At 47.4% G+C, this 16,420-nt stretch overlaps 1 protein-coding gene across 1 annotated transcript in view; it reads right to left on the bottom strand.

Moving 5' to 3' along the window:
• LOC147710083 (E3 ubiquitin-protein ligase TRIM39-like) overlaps window positions 1–14,950 on the bottom strand; it is a 473,089-nt gene extending 458,139 nt beyond the window's left edge. Inside the window, exon 1 of the mRNA XM_086920787.1 lies at window positions 14,887–14,950. The gene's annotated coding sequence lies outside the window, so the exon portion shown is untranslated. The remainder of the gene's footprint in view (window positions 1–14,886) is intronic.
• Window positions 14,951–16,420: the final 1,470 nt, after the last annotated feature.

Raw genomic sequence — 16,420 nt, 5'->3', positions numbered from 1 at the left:
TCATCACTGAGGATTGGGAGATTAATATCTTGAAAAAAGGTTCCTATTCAATCCCTGTCCAGGTTTGTATCCTCTGTGTAGAGATCTTGGAAGAATTGTACAAAAGCCTGTTCAACCTCCCCATCTTCAGTGATTCTATTCCCAGTAGTTTGACATTTTACTTCTGTTGCAAAGTCATCCTGTGCCCTGGGCACCCCCCAACTTTTTGCTGACTGGAACTGGTGGTAACTGACTCTGACTGACCCTGGGCTCTGTTTAACCAGGCCCAGGGCCAGAGCCAAGCCAAAAGGAACACATTAGAATACAGTTAAGACACCCAACCTACACTAGGGTACACTTTAGTATGGTGGGGTACCCCTGTAGTTGGCGTGATCTACCACCTAAGCCCCTAGTATGTAATAGGACAGGGGATTGAAACTACCTAGAAGTCTCCAGTATCCTGGGGCATGGCAGTTTAGAGGCCAGCAGATTCTCTGCACCAGCATGTGTGCAGTGCTGAAGCCTGAGGTCAGTTTAAAAGCTGCACTGGTGGCCAGGACAGTTTTTTAAACCTTAAATTGTGCCCAAACTCGACTTTGGGGGTAGGGGCCCCTAAAAATTAAAAACCTACCATGTTTTTTGCATATTAGGGACCCCCAAAGTCACCCCTAGGTATCCCAGGGGTGGGGGGTCAGTTATCTATAAGGAGCGCCCTTATAAAATGAGTTTTTAGAAGCCTGGGTAAAGTGAAATTTTACATTTCACTCCCCACATTGTCTTAAAGAGGTGCTCAAATTCGACTTTGATGCTGGAAGAATTGGGTAAGGGTGATCTGCAATATTTCTGCAGATTCAGAACCCCTGAAGTCTCCCCTAGTTGCACAGGGGGTGGGGGTCCGGTAGAAATTAGGGAAATACTTATAAAATATGGTTTTATAAGCCCTGGTGCTACAAAAGTGGCGCAAGTCATTTTCCCCATAGCAAACCCCATAGGTTAACATGGTAGTAAGTGACTGATTAATAAATATTGATAGGAGAGGAATAGCCGGACCATTCAAAGACTTCTCGAGGACCAGACAAGTCAACGCCGTCTCATCATCATGTTTCAACATCCTACGCATGCTCCGAAAGATCTTCCGATGGATCCCCACCGAAACCAGGAAGACGGTCACACAGGCACTCGTCACCAGCCGACTGGACTACGGAAACACCCTCTGCACCGGAACCACAGCAAAACTGCAGAAAAGCCTCTAACGCATCCAGAACGCCTCCGCACGACTCATCCTGGACATCCCCTGACACAGCCACATCTCCGGACACCTGAGAGACCTGCACTGGCTCCCTGTCAGCAAGAGAATCACGTTCCGACTCCTCACCCAAGCACACAAGGCCCTTCACGACCTGGGCCCCAGGTACCTAAACAACCGCCTGACCTTCTACACTCCCACCCGCCAGCTACGATCGACCAGCCACGCCCTTGCCGCCATTCCACGCATCCGAAGAGCCACCATGGGAGGAAGATCCTTCTCCTACCTGGCAGCCAAGACTTGGAACTCCCTCCCCATCCACCTCCGTCTTACCCAAGACCACCTCGCCTTCAGGAAGCAACTCAAGACCTGGCTCTTCGAGCAGTAGCGGACCCCTCTCCCCCAAGCGCCTTGAGACCCTCCAAGTGAGTAGCGTGCTATACAAATTTCCTGATTGATTGATTGATTGATTGATTGACTTCCCAGAATGATCGTATTAAATCCAACGATATTATATTGTTGAATTTCTCCTAAAGTGCACATACAATAAGTTATGAGACTTTCTTGTTTGTAAGTCCAAATTCAGCCTTTCAGTGGTCTGCCCTGATTGGTCAGAATTAAGTGGATTAGCCAGGCTGCTGAGAGGGCAGTGATCTGTTCAATAAGAATGCCAGGCCAGGAGGTGGCGTCGTAAACTACGCTCTTCAAAGGCAAGAGGGGAGGCCTGGGTTTTAGTCCACTTTGACAGTAGTGACCCAAAGTCAGGACTAGGCTTAAGAAAGGTATTTGCAGATGTTACTGGGATGGTCCATGGAAATGAGATATCCCAGGGGGTGTGTTTAGCCAGCTCTTACCTCCTTGCTGGAAAATCAGCCATTATGGATTTGGAAGGATGATGCACTCTGGGACAAAACTAATGCCACACTCCACCGGATGTGGTCATAACTAGGAGGAGTTGCCCTGCTCTCATTGGTCAGCAGTGACCTGGTGCTTGACCCAGAGAATTTTGAATAAGTATCTGAGAGGGGCAGAGCCCTCCAGATCTGCTGCTTGAAACTGAATGAAGCAAGAAATGCCCTGCTGAAGATTTTGCTGTGTGCAAGGAACTACAAGGCATGACCTATGAAGACTGCACCCTCTGAAACTACAGCCCTGTGGATTACCTTGCTGCCAAAAGACTCAAGAGTGGAAACTCCCTGCAAGCTACAGGTTAACAGAGCTCACCTGAACAGCCCCACAAAGAATTCAAAGCCTGGAGTACCAGTGGATTTGTAAGGGTTTTGTTCAAGTGGATTGCGGAATTGAAGTTTCACACTTTCAAGGACCCTCTTGGAGATTCCAGAACCTTGGATTGTGTGTTGGATACTTGGTACCTGCACGCAGAATGCCAGGAAGGTGTTCTAACTGGGCCCCGCTTGCTGAAGAAGGCGGCCCACTACAGTGGTGAGAATTCTTCAGAACAATTTATAAACGTGTGTCCCTGTCAGAGAAAACGAAATGACTTGAAGGGGCACTGTTGGTTTCTAAGCACTAGAAAGTGACTAATCTTTTAAAATTCATATATCAGGTTCCCTACAGTGGATTATTTTCGTTTTGGTGTCATTTAAAAGATAACAATATTACCTATTTTTATAAATTGGTGTTGGATTTTTATTTTGTGTGGTGTCTTAATTATTTACTGAAATGGTGTTTTTAAATGCTTTACATACCTGTCTTTGAAGTTAAGCCTGTCTGCTCACAGCCACGTTTCCAAGGGTTGAGTAAAGGAATACTTTTCTAAGACCTATGCTGAGTCCTATCATGTGTTAGTGGCCTTATTGCCAGTGGCAGACCTACATTTGCCCCTACTAATAACCCACTTTCCAACATTTGGTGTTCAGCGGTGTGGATGAGGACTTGTGTTTAAAAAGTACACCTTTCAGTGAATATTTTAAGATTATAAAAATCCTCTAAATTGCCTTAGAACAAAACATTTGAGTTTGATTTTTCGAATTTGGACTAAACTGTTTTTTATCCATTGTTTTGATTTTTCCAAATTATTCTAAGTCTATTGTGCTTAGTTTTTGTGACCCAAAACTAGGGAACCATGGAGCTGGATCTGGCTAAACTGTCCCAGTTTAAGATGGCGGAGCTTAGGGAACAGTGTAGGCTTAGGGGGCTGCGTCCTGCAAAGAAGACGAGGAAGGCAGGGTTGCTTGAGTCCCTAAAGGCCTGGGCCAGGACAGCGGAGGAGAACCCAAGGGGTGGAAAGATGTTCCCCCCAACCTCACTCGACAGGGGATGAGGATGAGACCTTTCCCATTGTGACTAGTGTTAGCCAGGTGAATCAGGGTGGTGGTGGGAGTGGGGAAGGGTCCCTTACTCATGTACCACTACTGTCCCTTGCAGAGAGACAGCTTCAGGCTCAATTAGAGTTGATTGCCTTGGAGAAAGAGAAATTCGAATTGGCTAAGAGAAAATGGGAGAGGGAGGAGAAAAGGTATGGTGGTAGCGAAAGTGAAGAAGATGCTGAAATGTCTAGGGGTGGTAGATTTGAACCTAAACTTCCCAAAGGCATAGTCCCCAAGTACACTGTGGGGGATGACATTGACAAGTGGCTAGCAGCTTTTGAGAGGGCCCTTAAAATGAGTAGGGTTCACTCTTTGGAATTGGGGCGCACTCCTGTGGGAGTTGATTCCAGTAGCTGGGAGGGATAGGCTCCTGGCCCTGAAGGGAGAGGATGCAGAATCATACCAGCAGATGAAGGCATGCTTAGTCAAGAGATTTGGTCTGACTCCAGAACAGTACAGGGTGAGGTTTAGAGGCACGCACAAATTGAGTTCAAAGTCTTGGGTAGACTTTGTGGAAGTTTCAGTAAAGGCACTGGAAGGCTGGATTGTTGGTAACAAAGTTGACACATATGAGGGATTGTATAATTTGTTTTTGAAAGAACACATTTTGACTCATTGTGCAGAAGAGAAGTTACGCCAGTATCTAGTGGACTCTAAGCTAACAGACCCCAGAGAGCTGGGGGAATCAGCTGATGAGTGGGTGAGAACCCGGGTTTCCATTCAGCATCAGGGGGGGTGACCAGAAGAAAGGAGGACAGGTTCCTTCCCAGGGGAAAGCCCAGGGAAATGAAGGTCAAAATCCTAAGGAGTCCTCCAAAGACCCACAAAAACCTGCACAAGGAGGGGGGGGGGCCGAGCCAACCCAAATTCAAAGGGATGGGGTTTCAGGGAAAGCCTGGTAGGTTCTTTGATCTCTCAAAGGTGGGTAAGTGCTTTGACTGTAACCAGCCAGGGCATAAGCAGGGAGATGCTGTCTGCGCCAAGAAGCTTCCCCCTAAGGGGCCATCCACAGGGATTGCCAGTGTCAGTGTAGGGGTGGAGGGTGGGGTACAGAACAGGCAGGTGGTGGAAGAAACCTTACTATCCCTGGGTGGGGTGAGTATTGCCACCCTTGCTGCCTTACCTCCAAACATGGACAAGTACAGGTAGAGGCCTAAAGTGAATGGGGCTGAGATTGAGGCTTTCAGAGGCACTGGGGCTAGTGTAACTATGGTCCTGAATAAACTGGTGCCGCCAGAGAGGTTGTGACCATGTTACTGGCCACTGATGAGGGTGTGGAGGAGGAAACTGAGCCTGTGCCCGACCTCCTCTCCACCAATGTGCAAGATGGGTCAGTGAAGGGAGTTGTGCTCTCTCCCAAGTTGACAGACCAGCAGCACAGAGGCTGTAAGCAGGTGCTGGAGCAGTTTGCTGGCCTGTTCTCTCTGACCCCAGGCATCACTGAGTGGTATGTGCACCACATTGACACCAGTGACAGCCGACTTGTCAAAAATAAAATGTACAGGTCATCTGATCATGTCAGAGCCAGCATTAATGCTGAGGTTGCTAAGATGTTGGAGCTGGGGGCAATTGAACCGTCTGAGAGTCCATGGGCCAGTCCAGTGGTACTGGTACCTAAACCTAATCCTCAGGTGGGACCCAAGGAGTTAAGGTTCTGTGTGGACTACAGAGGTTTGAATGCAGTCACAAAGACGGACGCTCACCCTATAGCTAGAGCTGATGAGCTCATTGATAGGCTAGGGGCTGCTAGGTACCTGAGTACTTTTGATTTGACTTCAGGTTACTGGCAGATTGCCCTCACTGATGGAGCAAAGGAGAGGTCAGCATTCTCCACACCAGAGGGACATTATCAGTTCAAGGTAATGCCCTTTGGATTAAAGAATGCGCCTGCCACCTTCCAAAGGTTGGTGAACAGGGTCTTGTCTGGGTTGGAACAGTTCAGTGCAGATTACCTGGATGATATAGCTGTATACAGTTCTACCTGGGGGGATCACTTAAACCACCTAAGGGAAATGATTCAGGGCATGCTGCAGGCAGGCCTGACTATTAAGGCAAGCAAGTGCCAAATAGGGCAGAGTTCTGTGGTGTACCTGAGCCACCTGGTAGGTGGGGGCCATGTACCGCCTCTCCAAGCTAAAATACAAACTATTTTGGATTGGACAGCTCCTGTTACCCAGACTCAGGTCAGGGCATTCCTTGGACTGACAGGGTACTATAGAAGGTTTGTTCAAAATTATGGGACCATTGTGGGGCCCCTAACAGAACTGACTTCTAAAAAGAGGCCCAAGGGAGGAGCCTAGCCTGCAACCATGATGGCCGCCTGACTGCTCGGCTCCGCCGACCCGCCCGCTTTCCTTCCGAACCGACGCTGATCCTGACATCCATCCTGCTAAAACGTCGGCGTTTCGGAACCAGGTGGCGATCCTGACTCCGATGGTGTGCTCCCCGCTGTGTATCTTGCGGCAGAACCGGTGATATCTCCCTGCTTTCGATTCAGCGCGGCGCGTGAGAGACCGGGTCTTTGTTCCCGGAGACGGCTGTCCCAGAACTCGACAACAGCGGACGCTTGCAGCGGGAGGGACCGGCGGCTAGCGAGTTACTGTTGCAATTATTTTTGCTACAGTGTGCCGCCCGGCCCTTCGCATCTCCATGCTCGCTTCCAGTGATTGTTGCCGACGCTTCATTGTATCCCTCACTTGACTTGGGGCCGGCACCCAGAGCCTAACTGTTCCTCAGCGCTACGGTGGGTGCCATCTTTCGCCGAGCGCTCAGCACTTGAGCCTGCCGACCCCGGAGGACTGATCGGGGTGCTCATCACGGTGCGTGCTGCATTGTAGCCGGGTCTTGGTGGCCAGGGACAGATCTGCGGTAGTCAACCCCACGGCGGCTGTGCTTCGTGGACTTACTGCTGGCGCTCTGATTTTGAGATGGGCACTGGTGGATATTTTCGAGGACGACAACATGGCGGCGCCCTCTGGGTGCATGAATCTGCTGCCGAGGAACCCCTTGGGATTGCTGCTGTTCTGGGCGCCCTGAATGACCTGCGATCTTTTATGCGTGCAAACGCCTGGGACCTGGAGGGCCGACTGGATGCTGCGGTGCCCGATGAGCCCCCGCTTGGCTGTGCCGCTTGTCATGCTCTGTCCGCCTTGCCACACCCTGTGCTCGACTGTGGTTGCCAGTCTACCCTGACGTATGTGAAGGCACGGGAGACTCAAGACATAGTGGCTGCCGCGCTACCCATTCAGGATGTGCTGAGATGTGTGACACTAGATCCTATCCGTCGGCCAGAGGTTTCTTTTTGGACGCCTTGCTTTGTGTCTACCTCATGGCCCCCCGGTGGGTCCCTTTGTTACATCATGGGACTGCTGCTATGGTCCTGGTCGGTCGACTCTCATGTACTGCTGCTGTGTTTCCACCTTTACTGGGTAGCTTCTGACTGTTTGGCCTTACGGTGCCAAACCTCTGTGAATGGTATTTGACTCGGCTATGGTCCTTCCATCTGCGATTCCAGTCTAAGATGGCTGCTGCTCGACTGGACCTCATCGATTGGCTGGATCGACAGGGACAAGGCTGAGGCTGTTTTCATTTTCTTTATTGCGTTCTGCTGTGGACATTGCTGGTGATTGAAATGGACAGCTGGGGAGGTGAACGTTGTTACGGTGTCGCGTTGGGGTCCGGGGAGGGGTGGCCGGGGGTGAATACGTTGATTACTTGTTCATTTTATTTGGCCCTCCTCCGGTCTTCTGTGATTTCTTTTCCTTCTTTCTTCTTCTTCTGCATTTCGGGTACTCTTTTTGGGGGACAGACACACTGCTATGGGGGGGGTAGGCCGTAGCCTCTGCATGCGTGTTGGGTGGGGGGAGGTGGGGGTGGGTTTTCTTTTGTCCGTTTCAGTTCCTATGGGCCTTATTTTTTCTTCCTCTTCTTCTATTCTTTTCTTCTTCTTTCTCCTTGGGTCATTGGGTAGATCGCTGTGCTGTGGGTAGTTGCTGCCGTATGTTGTAATGTATGCTCATTATCTCTCCTGTGCTATTCATCTGCGGCCTATTGCTTAGCTGATACTGATTGCTGATTGTAGATGCTGAAAGTTGCCCACTTATGTCCTAGACGGTTTATTTTGCCTCTGATCCTTCCTTGTCTCTACTATTTTGGACATACTAAAAACTTAAAAATGAAACCTTCACTTCTCCTACTTCCCGGTGGCGCAAATATTTCCAGTGTAACTCTGTTTAATCTTGCTTTGCGTTGATATGCTGCCGGGTCACCTAATAGCTTGCTATTGTGAATCAAATGATGCCAAGGCCGGCCGGATGGTTGTAGGCCCGTATTTGTTTGACTAAATTGTGCAATAAAGGTTTTCAAAAAAAAAAAAAAAAGAGGCCCAAAAAGGTGATTTGGACCCCAGAGTGTCAGACGGCTTTTGACACTCTGAAAGCTGCTATGTATTCAGCACCAGTGTTACTGGCCCCTGACTACACAAAAGAATTTGTAGTTCAGACTGATGCTTCAGAGCAAGGGATTGGTGCAGTTTTGTCACAGCTGAATGAAGGGAGCCATGACCAGCCAGTTGTCTTTATTAGCAGAAGGCTTCTTCCCAGAGAGCAGAGGTGGAGTGCCATTGAGAGAGAGGCTTTTGCTGTGGTGTGGTCACTGAAAAAGTTGAGACCATATTTGTTTGGGACTCGCTTTCGTGTTCAAACTGACCACAGGCCTCTCAGGAGGCTCATGCAGATGAGAGGGGAGAATCCCGAGCTGTTAAGATGGTCCATTTCCCTACAGGGAATGGACTTTACAGTGGAACACAGACCTGGGGTTGCCCATGCCAATGCAGATGGACTTTCCAGGTTTTTCCACTTAGCCGATGAGGACTACCAGGGTGTAGGTTAGTAACCCATCACCTTTCGTTTAGGGGGGGCTATGTTGCAAAGTCATCCTGTGCCCTGGGCACCCCCCAACTTTTTGCTGACTGGAACTGGTGGTAACTGACTCTGACTGACCCTGGGCTCTGTTTAACCAGGGCCAGGGCCAGAGCCAAGCCAAAAGGAACACATTAGACCACAGTTAAGACAGGCAACCTACACTAGGGTACACTTTAGTATGGTGGGTTACCCCTGTAGTTGGCATGACCTACCACCTAAGCCCCTAGTATGTAATAGGACAGGGGATTGAAACTACCTAGAAGTCTCCAGTATCCTGGGGCATGGCAGTTCAGAGGCCAGCCGATTCTCTGCACCAGCATGTGTGCAGTGCTGAAGCCTGAGGTCAGTTTAAAAGCTGCACTGGTGGCCAGGACAGATTTTTAAACCTTAAATTGTGCCCAAACTCGACTTTGGGGGTAGGGGCCCTTAAAAATAAAGAACCTACCATGTTTTACATATTAGGGACCCCCAGGGTCACCCCTAGGTATCCCAGGGGTGGGGGGTCAGTTATCTATAAGGAGCACCCTTATAAAATGAGTTTTTAGAAGCCTGGGTTAAGTGAAATTTTACATTTCACTCCCCACGTTGTCTTAGAGGTGCTCAAATTCGACTTTGATGCTGGAAGAATTGGTTAAGGGTGATCTGCAATATTTCTGCAGATTCAGAACCCCTGAAGTCTCCCCTAGTTGCACAGGAGGTGGGGGTCCGGTAGAAATTAGGGAAATACTTATAAAATATGGTTTTATAAGCCCTGGTGCTACAAAAGTGGCGCAAGTAATTTTCCCCATTGCAAACCCCATGGCCCATAGGTTAACATGGTAGTAAGTGATTGATTAATAAATATTGATAGGAGAGGAATAGCCGGACCATTCAAAGACTTCCCAGAATGGTCGTATTAAATCCAACGATATTATATTGTTGAATTTCTCCTAAAGTGTACATACAATAAGTTATGAGACTTTCTTGTTTGTAAGTCCAAATTCAGCCTTTCAGTGGTCTGCCCTGATTGGTCAGAGTTAAGTGGATTAGCCAGGCTGCTGGGAGGGCATTGATCTGTTCTATAAGAATGCCAGGCCAGGAGGTGGCGTCGTAAACTACGCTCTTCAAAGGCAAGAGGGGAGGCCTGGGTTTTAGTCCACTTTGACAGTAGTGACCCAAAGTCAGGACTAGGCTTAAGAAAGGTATTTGCAGATGTTACTGGGATGGTCCATGGAAATGAGATATCCCAGGTGGTGTGTTTTGCCAGCTCTTACCTCCTTGCTGGAAAATCAGCCATTATGGATTTTGGAAGGATGATGCACTCTGGGACAAAACTAATGCCACACTCCATCGGATGTGGTCATAACTAGGAGGAGTTGCCCTGCTCTCATTGGTCAGCAGTGACCTGGTGCTTGACCCAGAGAATTTTGAATAAGTGTATGAGAGGGGCAGAGCCCTCCAGATCTGCTGCTTGAAACTGAATGAAGCAAGAAGTGCCCTGCTGAAGATTTTGCTGTGTGCAAGGAATTCTAAGGCATGACCTATGAAGACTGCACCCTCTGAAACGACAGCCCTGTGGATTACCTTGCTGCCAAAAGACTCAAGAGTGGAACTCCCTGCAAGCTACAGGTTAACAGAGCTCACCTGAACAGCCCCACAAAGAATTCAAAGCCTGGAGTACCAGTGGATTTGTAAGGGTTTTGTTCAAGTGGATTGCGGAATTGAAGTTTCCCACTTTCAAGGACCCTCTTGGAGATTGCAGAACCTTGGATTGTGTGTTGGATACTTTGGTACCTGCAAGCAGAATGCCAGGAAGAAGTTCTAACTGTACCCCTATAGTGGATTATTTTCGTTTTGGTGTCATTTAAAAGATAAAAATATTACCTATTTTTATAAATTGGTGTTGGATTTTTATTTTGTGTGGTGCCTTAATTATTTACTGAAATGGTGTTTTTAAATGCTTTACATACCTGTCTTTGAAGTTAAGCCTGTCTGCTCGCAGCCACGTTACCAAGGGTTGAGCAAAGGAATACTTTTCTAAGACCTATGCTGAGTCCTATCATGTGTTAATGACCTTATTGCCAGTAGCAGACCTACATTTGCCCCTACCAATAACCCACTTTCCAACAACTTCTTTAATCACATTTTTGGTTTGATCTGCTTTCGCCTTCCATGCCAAAAGTTTGCCACATCCTTCCCCATATTCATAGTTAGCAAGTTTACTTGCTTCACATTTTTGCTTTACCTTAATCTCCAAATAATAAGCTGAATTAATTTTTGCTTTTGCAAATTCTGTGGTAAGACCCAAGCCATTAGTTGGATTTGAACTACACCATATGTTCCCCTGTATTGCTTTGATTGTATCTTTTAAACCTTTTTATTGTGTGACACATTATTACCAACTAATATGCCTTTGATGTAAGCTTTATACATGTCCCATACCTTATTTAAGGGAGCTGAGTCCAGGTTAAAAAGAAAAAAACTTGTTTGTAGAGTTTTTCAATTTGTCAATTATCAAAGCATCTAAAAGTAGCGATTGGTTCAAAGTCCAGCCCTTTTCGGCTGGCTTTTCTTTCATCAAAAATTGCAGTGAAACTGCCGAATGATCGGATAAGTGCTCTAGAATATGTACCACACTCTTAAGATGGTCACTAATAGCGGCTGTTACCAGGAAAAAATCTATCCTCGAATGGTGACTGTGTTTCTTGTTATGGTAAATATATCTTCCTGGCTCTGACCCCAACTTTACGCCTTTTAAGGACCAAATATCGACAAAACCTAGGTCTTGGATTATTTGTGTTGGGTCGCTCTCAATTTTGGTGCAGAGACAGCCGCTCTCTTCGACGTTGTATCCTGCGCAAGGTTACGGGGTACATTAAAATCCCCCCCATGATAAAGGGTTTGTTTATCTCAATTAAACGTAAAAATAATGTGCTTAGGGGAGTCGGGTCATCCAGGTTTGACTCATAATAACCTACGAGTGCGGCCCAATTTCCCTGGATCTTTGCCTTTGCTATTACTCCTCTTCCTAATGGATCAACCCAAGTTTCACCTAAAATACATTGGGGAGCTTTTTTAAACACAATTGCAACCCCTTTTACTGTAACTGCTTGAGCGGTACAAAAACAACGGTCTATCCATGGAAGACTTTATAAAATTTCCGACCATTCTTCTTTTAAGAGATACGATTCTTGAATAAAAATAAAATCTGAATCACACAACTTCAAATACTCTAATATCCATCTCCTTCTTGGTATCACCCTCAACCCATTGACGTGATGTCAGAATTTTCAGACATCTAGACTTAGTTAGATCTGCCATTCAGATGGGTAATGTTCCAGTAATTTTTTGAGTAACTCCAAAATTCAAACAATAAAGACAGCCATAACACATCTAAACTAACTAAAAAATTAAACATATATGACATTTGAGGATTTTCCCAAAGGCTCCCCCACCCTTTGTGATTCTTATTTTGTTGCTTTTTCCTAAATTTCGATGTTATGCCCATTACCCACCCCGCCCTCCCCGGCGGAACCCTCCCTAACAACTTTAGGTATACCGGTGACACCTCTTTTTTTAGCTCTCTTACCCCCTGATGGACTTATAAATATCACTATTCTACCGCTTGTGCTTTAATCTGTTCTACAAAAGACTCTCACATCATTTGGATCACGGAAATTATGCATCTTATTTTTCCTCATGGCCCTCAGGGTTGCGGGGAACCAGATAGTCACAGTGGCGCCAAGATCTCTTAGTTCCTGAATATATTTGCCAAGCTCCCACTGTCTATCCAGTGTTGTATGGAATATATCAGCCCTTATACGGAATGACCAGTCATTTTTCCTGAATCATCCCCCTAGTAGTGCTACTGTAAGGATACTTTCTTTCAGACAATACTCAGTTGGTGATATCTTTTTGGCAAAACACTGAGAACGTCAAACAGCGATTTGTCACCTGCAGGACAAAAATTGCCATTGGGATGTCCCGCAACTGTTTCCAACTGAATGGGGTAAAACAGAGATTATTCTGTTTTTCAAAGCCCTGCTATTTTGGGCTGAGGATTGGTGGCTGTCGTAACTTGGCCCCGCCCCATTGCCCAGTAGAATTGCCAGGAACTTGGGCATACTTGTAGATGACAAACTATCTGTGAGAGGCTAAATCACCTCTGTCTGCAGTACCTGTTTTTGCACAATGAGCCTCCTCAGGAAAACCTTTCGGTGGCTTCCTTCGAGCTCCCGGATGACACTCACCCAGGCATTAACCATCAGCCACCTGGATTATTGCAAAGCCCTAATTCTCGCTTTTAATACATCTATCAGAATTGCAGGTTGTCCAAAAAGACCGCCGCCCGTATGGTAAACAACCTGCCTTCAAGGACACTGGCAGCCCGATGCTTAGAACCATACATTGGCTCCCCATTCGAAACAGAGCACTGTCCACACTGCTCTGCCTGACCCACAAATCTTTGTCAGGCTGTGACCAAAGTACCTTTAGGACATATACACTCTGCATCTCACAAACAGGAATTTAAGATCTAGTTCTCAATTTCTTCCATGTCCCAGGCATATTCACTGAGCTATAATGTGTGCCCAAGCCTTTTGCTATCTTGGCCCTCACCAGTGGAACAAGCTCCCCTGTGCATCAGTGCATGCACTAGCCTGTTGTAACGCTGCCTCCACGGCATCTAGCTGCTAGTCACAAGCTCCCAGATATCCCTTTGGGGAAGAGTCATGCGCTTTATCAAGACCTTAATAACATAACATTCCATTCTCAGGCTCCTCCTATACTGCTGCACCTGCACCTCCTCTCTTCAGCTGCACCTGCTGTGTCTCTGTTTCCACTGCACCTGCATCCCTTGTTCTGCTGCATCTCCATCATTGCCCCTCACCATCTCAGCTCCTGAATCCCTCATCCTGCTGCACCTCTTGACATGCGACTGCAGCGGCGCTGTACGCCATTCTCCCAAGCCAATGGTGAACCTGTCAACCATGCGCTCTGTGACTCACTCACACATCCATCTAAGCATTGACTCAGCTGCACATTCACCCACTCACATATTCACACAACTCGCCAACCAAAAGACTTTCTTTAAAAAGGCCAGACGTATTATCTTTGCCAATGCTTTTTATGTCTTTCTCCATGATCCTCTTGCAGAAACAGGGACTCCTGTCATGACTGTGTATAGTACTTTGCTGCTGCATACATACTTACCTCTGTCTAGACTCACCCTCTGATTCTGTAGCTGCCTTCCATCATATATGGTGCTCCTGTCTTTCTGCTAGGCTCACACAAACACCACACACTCACATACACAGCCATCTCCCATCTCAGAACCACCCGCCTGTCTACGGTCATGTACGGAGCTCCACTGCCTTTCTGCTAGAGTCACACAAATACCACACACTCACATACACAGCCTCTCCCATCTCAGAACCCCCCGCCCTGCCTTCAATCATGTACGGAGCTTCACTGCCTTTCTGCTAGAGTCACACAAACACCCTACACTTACAGCCACCTCCCATCTCAGAACCCACCTACCTTCTTTCAAATATGCATGGTGCACTTCTGCCTTTTGGCTAGAGTCTTTAAAACTCAGTAAGCGTATATCCCATCACTAAAGAAGAGGCCAAGGACTGAATGGGCATTGGCCACTGGTATAATCACCCTGGGTACAGAGGAGTTAAAGATCACTTGGTGGTGAAGTCAGAATACGTCTGTTTGTTGATTTCTCTTTACGTCAGTAAATTTGTCTAGCTCTTGAAGCCTGCATGTGTGATTTGTGACTGCCCTTGTTTGTGTGTCTATAGGGTTCTCTCTTTGAGCATTAAAGTGTTTGTGTGCATCAGTCAGTGACTGCATGTCTAGTAGTTGCTGGGTTGCATGAGACCCTGATATTTGTAGGTCATGTGCGCACTGATACGTGTGTGCCTGGACTGTGTATGTTTCTGTCTGTGTGTTGAACTGTGTTTACATGAACGCATACAGGTGTTTTGCTGTAGGTGCGCTGTATATCGATATGCATGTTGCTGTCTTCATATGGGTCTACATGTGTGTGATCTATGCCAATATATGCATGCACTGAACAAATGTCGGAGCTGTTGGCTTTGTCGATGCTTGTTAGAAAAGGCACTATAGGTCGCTCTAATGGTTGCAGGTCCATTTGTCTCCTGCTGCCTGTATCCTCCCACATTGTAACTCCCAGTTGTTTTACACTTTGTTGCAGTGCCCGAGGTGAAGTGCTTTGCAGCCACAGCATGTCACGAGCTTGTCAGGCTGCAGTTGCCTCTAAGACTCGATTAGCAAAAGAAATGAGGGTGGCCTGGGCGGGACAAAAGTGCTCTGTGCTATTTTCACAACAGGTTTAAATATGCGCCATGAGATGCTTACAACATGAAGGACATGCAATGAATGTTGATAAATGGTCACTCACCTGCCTGAAGACAAGAACCTCTCTGGGCTCTGGGACCAGGTGCAGCAAAGAAACTTCTGACTAGAGTGGCCAGGCTGCAGCTTTGGAATAAAAGGCAACAGCTGGGATCAAAGTCTGATTTCTGGCCTTGGGGGTGATTTCCACATATAGAAATGTAAACAGTGCAGTTTAGAGGAGGCAGGGTTAAATACACAGAAGGGCCGGGGCAGCCCCTGGAGTTCATGCCAGCTTGATGACAGCTTCTGTCTCCTCACAGGGAGGGATGGCTGTGCCCTCTGTGCCCTGGAGGGGCTGAGGGGCTTCAGCTGCTGACCCTTCTCCAACAGTGCACCGGGAATGGGGCACATGTATGTGCATGTCCATGCCGCCTTCTTTCAGACCCCCCCCAGACCCCTCCAGCCCCCACTGATTACAAAATGATGAAATCTCGTTTTCAAAGACTGGGATGAAATGAGGAATTACTGGGTGAATCAGACCCCGGATTGCTGTTTCCATCTCAATCCCTCGTATCTTTGTGGCCCCTCAGGCTCCGGTTCATCAGGGATTCGATTTCTCTCCCCCTGATTTACGCCCCCCCAGTTTGGGTAACTCCAGGGGTATGGACGGATTGGTCTGTTTTCTGAGCGCTTTGTACGAAGGCCCTTTATTGTCAGAGTGAAGTACCTGGCTGTGGGTGTCCTGCTGAGCACCGCGTGCCCCCTGGTGAGATGGAGGCCATGTCCTTCAGAGAGAGAGAGAGTTTCATCCCCCCCCCCTCCCCCCCCCCCCCCCCCCCGCAGAATCAGAGATTAGGAGGAAGTGATGCTTTCCCAGGGGGAGCCTATGATACTGGAGCTGCTGTGGTAGCTGCATCTGTCTGCGCAAAGGATTAAGGGTAAGAAGCCTTGGTGGAGTCTGAGAAGGAAATAGGTACCACAGTAAACAAGCATTGACAAAGCCAATAGGTCTGGCACTGGCTGCCTAACTATTAGCTTTTCCACTGCTTGTTCTCTTTCAATCGTGCTTAGCAAAGTGTAACAAACATCATTCAAAGATGGCTGCATACAGATGCACAGGTAGTGATCTCTGAATCACTTTAGGTTCCCAGATTTAAAGGTTGGTGCTGCTAATAGTGCACACATGGGCAGGGCCACGGTGCAAGCACCAGCAAAGCTTGGTGAGTCTCTGGCAGTCTTCAGAGAATAGAACAAGCCCTCTAAAGGACAACAGCTGTGACGTTTGCATGAAAATACACCCATCAAACGTAGCACCTTAATTTAATTACTAATCGACTACACTGAAAAACTGGTTGCAAACATTGAACACATTTTCATGCTGAGTGCAAATCCAAAATGCAAGGACTAATTGATTCTGCAAACCTTCCCATGATTTCATAAATATTAGGCAATCTGTCTGGCTTTTCTGTAATGAAAGTTAAGTGACTTCCCATTTTTGCTATTTTGTATGTGTGCTGGCTCCATTCGGCCATCTAGCAGCCTGCCATGCTCTTGAAGCTGGCACCTTCAATTGCATGTACCCTCTTGGCAGGAATAGA

This window comes from Lissotriton vulgaris, chromosome 5 (genome assembly GCF_964263255.1).
Source record: "Lissotriton vulgaris chromosome 5, aLisVul1.2, whole genome shotgun sequence".
Classification (NCBI taxonomy): Eukaryota; Metazoa; Chordata; class Amphibia; order Caudata; family Salamandridae; genus Lissotriton; species Lissotriton vulgaris.
Note: the sequence above shows the minus strand (reverse complement) of the source record. Positions and strands in the feature narration are given on the sequence as shown.